The sequence below is a fragment of the Ipomoea nil genome, unplaced genomic scaffold (genome assembly GCF_001879475.1).
Source record: "Ipomoea nil cultivar Tokyo-kokei standard unplaced genomic scaffold, Asagao_1.1 scaffold3162, whole genome shotgun sequence".
NCBI lineage: Eukaryota > Viridiplantae > Streptophyta > Magnoliopsida > Solanales > Convolvulaceae > Ipomoea > Ipomoea nil.
In genome coordinates, this window is record NW_017619590.1 from 129,440 (window position 1) to 137,386 (window position 7,947).

General features: G+C 34.2%; 1 pseudogene; it reads right to left on the reverse strand.

The window, feature by feature from the left end:
* Positions 1 to 4,950: 4,950 nt before the first annotated feature.
* On the reverse strand, positions 4,951 to 6,496 carry LOC109167404 (annotated as a pseudogene).
* Between the last annotated feature and the right edge of the window lie 1,451 nt (positions 6,497 to 7,947).

The following is a 7,947-nucleotide window of genomic DNA, read 5'->3' on the forward strand; positions in this document are numbered from 1 at the left end:
CTTAGACTGTAGACCCTTAACTTTTTAATCATTTATTTTGCTACATTCGTTTTAGACGAAAGGTGCCATAACTCACCATGTAATTCGTGTTAAGATAGTCAAACACACGAAACCGAGTTATGATCTTTTAGTTAGGACTACTTGAACGAAAGAAGATCGAATAATTGAACCAGAAGCTACATCAGCAAGAGAATCTACCTCTCGGTTATGCAACAAATGAAGAGATGCTCCTTTAGAGCCACCAACTCGGACGAAAGCAATCTTTCATGAAGAGACGTTAAGTCTACAATCAGATTGCCAGGGCAATTCATCTTCTCAAAATTCAAGAAGAATGTTGTCTGAGTCTTAGCTGATAAATCATCCTAGGAACAAGTTGTCCTAAGGACAGGGGCACATTAACCAAGATGCATTAAAAGCCATTGTACCTCTTTTCAGAGCTAGAAGACAAAAACTTGCAGAAGTTCTTGCCATCAACGACTACATGGTACAACTGCATTAAATGAAGCATTAAATGCACCAAGCTCTCCAGGCATTACCCACTGGTCCATAGGTTTGAAATATCATCTCCCTCCAACGGATGGATATTTCTTCTCCTATAAATACCCATCTTCTCCATTGAAGAAAGTGCTGGTTTTTCACTCAACTGATTATACTCATACAAAAGCTCCTTATACAAGTTCATTCTTCCTTGCTTTTGAAAACCAGTGTTTCAAGTTGTGAAGTTTCAAAGAGGCTATCAGATTTCACCTTCACAATCTTGAAGAAGTCTTGCATCTTATACAAGTTGATCATCCATCATTCAACCAGCCAGCCAAGACTTCAACCTGTTGGAGAACCACGCAAATCTTTTCTTCCAACCCTCAACTCTGAAGAAGACGTTGATAGAGGCGGAGTAAACTCTAGGAGTTGAAAAACCTTCAAGTAGCTGTCCGGCTTAGTGATCAAGGAAGCTAGCTTGACATAGTTTGTACTATGAGTGATAGTGCAAACCTTTCACGAGTTGTGAAAGAAGAGTGGAGTAGGCACAGTTTGCCGAACCACTATAAAACTATCTAGTCTCTCTCTATATTTACATACTGCTTTACTTTTGTGCATTGCATATCATAAACCCTCAAACCAAAAGTTTCATAGATATAAATTAGTCCAAAGCAATATTAAAATTCATTCAACAAATCTGTTGCGTAATAACCACGAAAGGAGTTATTTCTGTAAAAATCGAATTGAGTCTATTCACCCCCCCCCCCCCCCCCCCCTCTCTAGACTCTCCTTTCGACCCTACCGGGACCAACAAATTGCTATAAGCTAAAGTTTTTGGTGTAATGGTAAACACTTGATCCTAACTATTGCTTAGTACATTAAGAAGTTAGAGTGAGGCAGGAAAAATTAAAAAATATGCCATGCCTAATAGAATTTTGAATGAATATATGTCATATATTCAAAAAATTGAGCTCGATGAATATGTAACTTTAAAAAAAATATTTGGTAAAAATAATACACACTTCAATATAATTTGGCTTTTTGGTAAATGACCGAAACGACAATCGATTATACAATTACTTTCAGTCGGTTTCTCTCAGTTACGAGTGTAAAAATCTTAATCGGTTTTTTGGTTTTTTGGTCCGTTTGGGTTGTTGAGACAATAAGGCTTGCCCAAGGTAATTTAATTAGTGTACAAATTAAATAACGTACCAAGAGTTAATATAATTAAAACAAACCACCAAGGAAAATGAATATTTTGTATGTTGCAGAAATCTTCAACAGTTTCATCACTGAGGAAGGAAGCTTTGTGTGGATATTAAAGAACTGTTAAGTTTATACGAAGCTTCAAACCTTAGCATATATGGAAGATGAAGATTTTTTGGAAAAGGCCAAAGACTTAACCGTTCATCACCTAAAACAAGTTCTCCGACAAGAAATTGCCTTTTGCTCAAAAAATAACAAACATTTTGATAACCAACAATTGAACGTAGAAACAAACAAATGGAAAACGAAATCAGAAAAGCAGAATGGAGTGATTGAAGTATAGAAAAATACTAAATAATGCACTACATTATCATTAACATTAACATTAATGGCTCTCATTTGCATTTGCATTTGCATTGCATATATGAATACATCCTTTTGAATTGTTCACACATTATATTATGACAAAATATAATCGTCTAAAATTGAAAAGTGCATTATTGTTGAAAAAACATACATATCAACCACGTCTTTTACTCAACCGCCAAAAATTAGGTTCGTGATATCTGTGATAAAGAGATTGAATGCGCTCGTGTCTCTTGCGTTTGTTTAATTTAGTTGGGTGAGCGACTTTGAAAAATCGAGGTGCCAGCTCTAAAGACAATAACACTTTCCTGGTTTAAATTTCTTGCCCATCCGATGCCCATCCCACATTGGATGGGCAAGAATAGAGAAGCCTGAGGCTTATTTATTTAAAGAAGTCTCAAGGTTCGTAAATAACAGTGTAAATTTATTATTATATTATTATATTATATTATATTATTATTATTACTTTTTTATAAATAAGTTGGAGGGTGTTTTGGGAAAGGAAAGTTCCTTTCCCAAAACGCTAACCCAACACGCTGTTATATGCAGCGTGTTGAATTTTAGTGGTTTGGAGCAATTTGTTGCTCTAAACCGCTGTTACCCAAACAATGACTTTGGTGTTTCAACCATGGTCCAAACGCCAAAGTTAGCGGATCCGTTAATAACCAAACATTGCCTGTGTAATTTTATTTTTTATTTTTGGAAAGGAGAAGATAAGAGTTCGGTAAGGATTTGGACGGAGGATATTGAATGAAAACAAGAAAGACTTAAAAGGACGAACCTGGAAGAGGGGGCGGGATAAGGGAGAGCAATGCGGCGATCTCATTTTGGTGACGCCATAACTCCTTGGCTTTTACGGGCGATCTTCGTCTCGTAGAAGCTCTTCCACTTGTAGCCATCGCTCTATGTCGCTAATGACATTTTTTTGATTACGTAATAAATTTAACTATTTTATTTTTTTTATATTTAATTTGACGATAATACCCTTAAATTTAACATTCACTTAACAGAAAAATTAACAAAAGACTATTTGTGATAACTAGGAGGATTGTTGGACTGAGGTTATAGTTTGAAGAGTTAAGTCCACACCCTGCCTTTTAGAAATGTAGTTGCATAACGAAATAAAGTTATACATTCGCTATAAGCTAAAGCTTTTGATATAATGGTAAAGACTTGATCCTAACTATTGCTTACTACATTAAGAAGTTTCTTTTTTTTTTTTAATTTTATTTACTTATTTTTTTTTTTTGAAAATCATTAAAAAGTTAGAGCGAGGCATGAAAAAATTAAAAGTATGCTATGCCTAATAGAATTTTGAATGAATATATATCATATATTCAAAAAATTGAGCTCAATCAATATGTATCTTTACAAAATATATTTGGTAAAAATAATACACGTACACTTCAATATAATTATACATAATATAATTTGACTTTTAGGTAAAAGTAATTATTCAATTACCTTCAGTCGATTTCTATCAGTTACGAATGTCAAGAATCTAGGGCCTCCCACACCCCGACCCGATAGAGTATTTGGGAGGATGTAAATCACGGTGACTCAATGGTTCAGCGGACAAGGACAAATGCCGGTAAAAACAAGGAATCTGTCCACTTTGAACATAATTCCCACACTGCCGCCGCCGAGGTTCGAACCTTGGTTTTTTCTCCCGAATACTGCCCACTGAACCATTAAGCTAAGCCGGTGCGGGCGATTTTTGATTTTTTGGTCCGTTTGGGTTGTTGAGACAAGAAGGCTTGCCCAAGGTAATTTAATTAGTGTACAAATTAAATAACGTACCAAGAGTTGATATAATTAAAACAAACGACCAAGGAAAATGAATATTTTGTATGTTGCAAACAGTTTCATCGGAAGCTTTGTGTTGATATTAAAGAACTGTTAAGTTTATACGAAGCTTCGTACCTTAGCATGGAAGATGAAGATTTTTTGGAAAAGGCCAAAGACTTAACCGTAGTTCATCACCTAAAACAAGCTCTCCAACAAGAACTTGCCTTTTACTCAAAAAATAACAAACATTTTGATAACCAACAATTGAATGTAGAAACAAACAAATGGAAAACGAAATCAGAAAAGCAGAATGGAGTGAATGAAGTATAGAAAAACACTAAATAATGCACTACATTAACATTAACATTAACATTAACATTAATGGCTCTCATTTGCATTGCATATATGAATACATTGTTTTGAATTGTTGACACATTATATTATGACAAAATATAATCGTCCAAAATTGAAAAGTTCATTATTGTTGAAAAAACATACATACATAGACGGAGGCAGTATGGGGGCAGTGGGGGCAGCTGCCCCACTCCCCCACCTCACCCATTTATATATATATATGTATGTATATATCGACATATATAGCATTAAATGTTATATAAAATTTATATTTGTTTGATTTATTAATAGTTAGAGTAGCTTAGTTGTTTGAGCTTTAAATTTAATTTTTAAAAAAGTGTATGGTTATAGGTTCGAATCTCATTAAAAATACTTTTCGATCTTCACTTATTTATTTTATATCTTTCATTCCTTCTCAAGATAAATATTTTTTAGCCTACTTTTATGAATCATTTAATTAACAAATTAAATGCTCTTTTAGTCTACTTTTTATGAATCATTTAATTAATGTAGTATACAAGTTTATATTATGCTTCATTTTATTCAAATTATTTTACATTTTTACCTCACTCAAGTATACTTTTTTGCTCTGATTCTAACTATCGTTTAATCTATCAAAAAATTTCTATTGTAATTTATAATATATTTTGTATTTTAACCTTATTATGATTGTTTGATATTTCGTAATTGATATTGCTAACTGTCATTTAAACTTCGCCCCCGCTCAAGTATTTTTCTGGCTCCATCCCTGCATACATATCAACCACGTCTTTTACTCAACCGCTAAGAATTAGGCTCGTGATATCTGTCATAAAGAGGTTGAATGCGCTCGTGTCTCTTGCGTTTGTTTAATTTAGTTGGGTGAGCCACTTTGAAAAATCGAGGTGCCAGCTCTACAAGCCACTCGGGATCAATCACTGTGACCTCACGCATATATTCCTTTGTTGTCATCACAAGCTCATAATAAATAACCCAATCTGGCTGCCTTTGAAATAGAGCACTGCTAGGATGTATATATACTGGCTGGTTCTCAACCAGGGTTTTATACCCTTTTTCTTGTGGATCCTTCCTAGCAGCATTAAAAAAGAAACCTGCAACTATGGCCTTGTTTATCTTGGTAAAATCTTTTGCAGCACTCACAACATCCAGTTTGTACTTGTGCATGATGGAAAGGAGCTGTTTTCTAACATCCTGAGCACGCCTTAAAGACCGTGATTGTACAAAGTTTTCAAAGCACCACGGTCCAGAAATTTTTTTGGCTTTCCATGCTTCATAAACTGCAAGCAGCGTGAGATGATCACCTTCTAGCCGAAAGAAGTTTGCCCTTTTCTGATCAGCTTGTGCTTGTTTCTCCCGAGGTCGGTAAAAAATATTACCCGTCTGAATCATTGCAATGATGGTCAAAATCTCATCACTGCATCCAATGTCTACACTAGTGAAGAGCTGGTGTAAGTATTTTCCCTAAATACAATATATTATAATATATTGTATTATTGGGTGGCTGTGGTGCAAGTAGGAGATTGAGTCAATTAGTGACTTAATCTGTTATGCAACTCAGGATATTCAGTTAAACTTTAACTGAATATCTGCCTATGTTGATGGCATGTAGGCTTCTAAGCAAAAGAGTCCTCCCACAGCTCCCGAGTTCAGGACACGTACCATCACGTATTCGGGAGAGAAGTGGTAGACAAAACGACACTAACCTTTATTCTGCAGGTTTACCATCTCGTGGCAATACCAACGACTATGGCTGGAGATATTTGCGCGATCCTAAAGCTTCCGCTGCAACGAGACAGGTTACTCGTTTACTACAGTTCATGTTAGTCTAAATTTATTATCTAACATTTGGTATCATAGCCCTATCAATCTTTGCCTGGTTGGTTGTATTGCCTAAAATCAAAATTAATTAATATCATATACATTGATTTTAGTATATGATGTTTTTCGGAATATTGTCTTCTGGACTTGATTTATTGTTGTTGCTAAGTTGTTGCCGTTTCTTTTTGGGATACACCGCCATTGAATTTTGGCCGGAGGAATACGGTTCAAAGGTAACAAATTGCAGAGCCGTGGCGTCAGCTCTCTCTTCTTCCTTCAGTGGCGTCGGAATCCGTTGGGTGTTTCATGGAAGCTCGCCGGCTGGAGATGCTATGGAAGAAGGGACTGACTGGTTCACGGGCGACAACAAAAGGAATCCGAGGATTTTGCGACGTAGCACGGCGGCGATCGTTGGTGCTGCGGCGGACGGCGGACGGTGGGCTTTGGTTCTCTGCTGTGAGCCTTGCCGCTGGGAGGACACCGCCATGGACGCAGCTCCCTCCGGTCGCCGGTTGCCATGAGAACGACGGCGAGGAGGATGGTGGAGGTGGGCTGGATTTCCGGTCATTAAGGTCGCACTAGCTCCGCCACCTCTGTCTCTCTCCGATCGCTGCTCCTCAAGATCAGGCGTCGCTGGTTCCGAACAGAGAGCTGCGAAGAAGACGTGCATGACTGTACTGGTAAGTCTCCTATTTACATGCAATTATACTTTTTATTTACCATATATTAATATTTACCTTACTTAATTATTTTATATTTATATATATTAATTTTGGTAAATGGTAATTATTTAGTTTAATATTGCCATATTAATATTACCTTAATTAATATTGTAAATGATTTTGGTAAATGGTAAATATTAAGTAATTGCTTAATTTTGAAATAATAATGCCCTTTAGTTATTCTTTAATTTTGGCATTAAAATTTTTAAATTTGAGTTCAGATTAATTGTGACATTATTTGTGATTGAATTATTGTTATTATAAAAATTCTTGTCACAATTAAATAATTATTATTCATTTTTGAGCAAATATGAAGTTTTGATTTTCTATTTGAATTTTAATTTAATATTGAGAGTTATATTAATGCCCTTTAGTTTTCTCTCAATTTTGGCATTAAATTCACAATTAAATTATTATTCAATATTGAGCAAATATTAAGTATTAAATTTGTTGTTTGAATTTTAATTTAATATTGATGTGCATGTTAAATTGCTTGAATTATTGCAATTTATTTAAAATTCATGAGTTAATAATATATTAATATGCAAAAATCTCAACATGCTTTGTATATTTTTTAAATTATTTTATTATAATTGTATATTTAGAAAAGCATTTATTAAGGTTGGATATAGCATATTATTAACTCATAGATTTTATATTAAATATCGTTCAATTTTTGGATCCTTAGGTTAATTTTGGACAATATAGCCTATTAAGACAGCTTGTTGGTTTCTCATTTAATTTGAGCATATTTTAGTCCTATTTTTCACTTGGGACTTTTAAAACCTATTTTGAACAAGCTATTTAGGACCTATATGGGTCGTTAAAGTATGGATTCCACCTCTTTGATTGATATGTTAATAATAATTGTAGCACCTTTTTTTTTTTATTTTTCTTATAACATGTTTATTAAGTTTTAATTATTACTAAGTACCGTATTTTGTTAACGGTATTTGTTGTTGTTGGTGATAATATAATTATTACTAAGTACCGTATTTTGTTAACGGTAGTGTTTGGATATAGTGTTTATTAAGTTTTAATTATTAATATAGTGTTTTTCATACTCTTTAAATTGTTTTATGCTTTTAATCACATTAAGTGCATAATATTAAGTTTAATTATGCAGTTGAGATTTGTGAGATTTTTTATTTACGAATAAAACATATACTATGGCTTGATATTTGTGAATTTAGCCTGTTTCTCCCAAAGTTGATTT